The following is a 3,829-nucleotide window of genomic DNA, read 5'->3' on the forward strand; positions in this document are numbered from 1 at the left end:
CCCCGGTCGCTGGAGCACGGGGAGACCTGGTGTTCGCCTGACACACACACCACCACACACACCACACACACACACACAAACACACACACACACACAAACACCCACACACACACACAGTCACACACACACACACACACACACACACACACACACACACACACACACATTGGACGGAGGACGATGGCATTTCAATCAAGTAACTCAAATGATCCCCATTAATCTGACCTCTGCTCCTCTAATGTGGTCGAAGTTTTATTGAATGTTGCTGTACTCATCGATTCAGTTTAGTCAAATCGTTTTGTTATGTTGTGTCTAACAGTGGCGTAACTAGGCTGTATTATTTAATTAGCTCCGAATATATTTTTTGGGTTAAAAAAAAAAATATATATATATATTCAATATTTATTGGTATATTTATTGGTAACTATGGAATACATCAATTAAATTCAGTCTAGAAGTGATGAAATGATTCTAGTCACTAATGGTAGTTAGTTATTTAGAAAGAAGGCATCTCAAAATAAAGTAGCCTAGTCCTTCTAGACTTCTTCTGGCAAGTGAATAAACAGTTTAAAAACATAACCAGACTGTTTACCACCTCAAGTGAATTAAGCTCTCCTATCCACAGTTCGATCCATATATATATAGAAACACAAACAGCAGCCAGCCAGACAGGGTCGGGGGGGGGGGGTCTGTGTGGACCCTGGAGGAGGCGGGGCTTACCAGCGGGGCAGTTGAGGCAGCACAGGCTCGCTGACGGGTACAGGCCTTCAGGGCAGGAGCGTTGGCGCATCAGTACAGCCCTGTTTGGATTGGTGCCCGGTGGAGGAGTGGGCAGGGCTTCACAGAGGAGGGCCACAGAGAAAAACACATACACACACACACAAGCCTAAACACACACACACACACACACACACACACACACAGGGTTGGGTCTTTCTTTCCGTGCCTCCAGGCTAGGTAGCTTAGCTGGTGACTTTTTGATCACTGTGTGTGTGTGTGTGTGTGTGTGTGTGTGTGTGTGTGTGTGTGTGTGTGTGTGTGTGTGTGTGTGTGTGTGCGTGCGTGCGTGCGTGTGTGGGGGGGGGGGCTGAATGAAGCCACAGCCAAAGAGGTGTACCCCTACAACCGGAGTCTTTCCAAGACTGGACTACCAGCCAACTTTGAGGTGTATATTAATATGCTTTTTGAAAATTTTTATTGAAATTTATTCGGAAGGTGTGTAGGGACTTTTGAATCTTGTCGTCCATCACTTTTAAGTATTCTTATTCAAGTCCCAAAAGTTAGTTTTAAACGCACTTTAGAAAAGAAAAGTAGGCCTACTGTCCCTGGTTTGAAACAGGCTTCAATTTAAATGTAGCTTTAATTTGATTTTAACTCCATGTAGGTAACTGCCATATATGGTCCGGGGAAGCTTCACACCCGCCACACTCGAGCTCACAAAATGTATTCTCGGGAAGTGAAAACGTGACCTGCTTCGCACACCTGTGTCGCCTCCGGCCTCACCTGTCATACTCGAGATGTCCATTAATGACAAACCGAAACTAACATCCTAATAACCAATCTGAATAACTCTCAGAACGGACCCCAAGTAGAAAACCTAATCCAAATCCTAACATTTAATACATTTTAATAAACAACACCAATGTTGGTCACAGACTTCCCAATAAAGTGCAAAAGGCGAGGAGATCTGGGGATAAACGTCGGCGGGCCATGGGAAGAAATGTAACAAATTAAATCAATTTAGTGGAACTCTTCACTGTTTTCACGCAGGGCTGCTCGTTGTTCGTTTTAAGGATCAAAGAATATTTTTATTTTTAATAAATTACAAAAATGAGCGGAGATCTGGAGTCAGAGTAGGCTACCGCTACAGCCTTCCACTCGGACCGAAACCCCGCCATTGGACATGGACTCATTAAACTACATTAAAACAACATTATAACCATTATACCCAATCACGCTGTCGATGGCGAGTAGTAGGCCACTTACCATTGAAATGTTGCCTTTATTCATGGTTTATTGTTCAGTTGATTCGATCGTATGGTTTATTGCTCTCTAATGACGACACCACCCGGTGAGAAAGAAAGTGTATGAAGTGAACACACCACCCGGTGAGAGAGTGTGGCACCGGGATCCCGGAGCTTCCCCGCCCCCTAGTATCAGGTTACATTCATCTTAAATTTCCCCGCGAACCCTGGTGATGCCAACCCTAGTCCCAACACACACATTCTCAGGACAGATTGTAACTTCAATGAAGAGGTTAAAAACCACCCATGGTCTCAGAAATGTGCGGTTTTGGGCACCAGATACGCCGGCTCCGTCTGGACGGTCGGCCGAAACGGACAAGACTTATGCAGTTTCACCAAAAATATGGAGCCTTTAGGTGGCGGGCCAAGCCCCTCCCTCTCGTGCTGTGATTGGCCAACCACACAAATTGAAAGTTAAACGCGGCAACAATTGGCATAAAAGTAAAAATAATTGGTTACAACTTACAACGATAAAAAAACACAACGCAAACACTGAGGCCCCGTCTACACCGAGCCGAAACGGGAGGAAACGTTTCGTTTTATGTGGTTCAGGAATATCTCCGTAAAGACGGATTCATGCGAAACCGCATCGAGCTGTAAAAACGCTGCAGTAGATATTCAAGGCGCTGCAGGTTCTCAACAGAAAAAAGTGGAGCGCGACTGCGCGCATACAGCCTGCGCGCTGTATACAAACATTCAGTCACGAGGGGATTCAACCTTTCAATTAAGCGGAAATATTTTTTGATGTACAGTAAGTCATTACATTTATCAAGGGGCTGTATTTAAAGCTACAAAAATAATACAAATAAAATAATAAATAATAATAATAATAATAATAAAAATGCAACGCAACTCTGACGTCGCCCAGCTGCTGGGGGGCTAATGACGTCATCGTTTGCGTGTCAGGCGTCCACACGAAACCGCATAGGTCTGGAATCCGGATAGATTTGAAACCACCCTCGGACATGGTTTCAGAAATGTGCGGTTTCGGGCACCGGACTCGCCGGCTCCGTCCGGACGGTCGGCCGAAACGCACAAGACTTATGCGGTTTCACCAAAAAATCGTCACTGTGTGGACGGGGCTTTAAAGAGTCCTAGGCTACATGCTTCAAAAACATTCAACATTACAATATGAAAAGCAAACTACACTACCCTGCAGCAGCAGATGCCACTACCAGAGCTACGGAGACAAAGACACAACAGAAAAGTGTGTGTGTGTGTGTGTGTGTGTGTGTGTGTGTGTGTGTGTGTGTGTGTGTGTGTGTGTGTGTGTGTGTGTGTGTGTGTGTGTGTGTCCAGTCCTCCCATATTAATGTGTATACCACATAGCAAGTAGTCAACAGAAGACAATGTTTTAATCCCACTGTACATCTCCTTGGATCTCCTTTTCTTTAGATGAGAACCCCTGACCGGCCTTTCGGGACTTGAGTGTCAGGCTAGGGTATTTAAAAGCAGGCATCCTTGGTTAGAGTGGAGGGAAAGAAAGTTAGATAAAGGTCAGCCAACAGGCAGTTGGTATTGAAATTCATAAAGTTAATTACTATGCAAATGAGAGTATAGCTAATTCATGGTCATTTTTAAGGTGCAGTAATTTCAGACTTTTACACAATTCAATACTGTATGGTTTGATAACAACAGTTAGAGCTAAATTAGAGCAATTTAAGAGTGAAACATTAGTCTCCTTTCATCTCCTTCTAATGCACTGGTTAGCCATGGTTGTAAACCGTTCATTAAATTATTTTGAGTAGATTTTGACCTTGTTTAGCAGGTGCTATTGCTATGGATACACAAAGGACGACTTATCA

General features: G+C 44.1%; 1 long non-coding RNA gene across 1 annotated transcript; it reads right to left on the reverse strand.

Moving 5' to 3' along the window:
• LOC130392128 (uncharacterized) lies at nt 1–2,137 on the reverse strand. The gene is made up of 3 exons (XR_008896971.1): nt 1,987–2,137; nt 721–886; nt 1–37 (listed from the first exon to the last, which is right to left on the reverse strand). It is a non-coding gene; the product is annotated as an uncharacterized LOC130392128 (long non-coding RNA).
• Nucleotides 2,138–3,829: the final 1,692 nt, after the last annotated feature.

The sequence above is a fragment of the Gadus chalcogrammus genome, chromosome 11 (genome assembly GCF_026213295.1).
Source record: "Gadus chalcogrammus isolate NIFS_2021 chromosome 11, NIFS_Gcha_1.0, whole genome shotgun sequence".
Lineage (NCBI taxonomy): Eukaryota > Metazoa > Chordata > Actinopteri > Gadiformes > Gadidae > Gadus > Gadus chalcogrammus.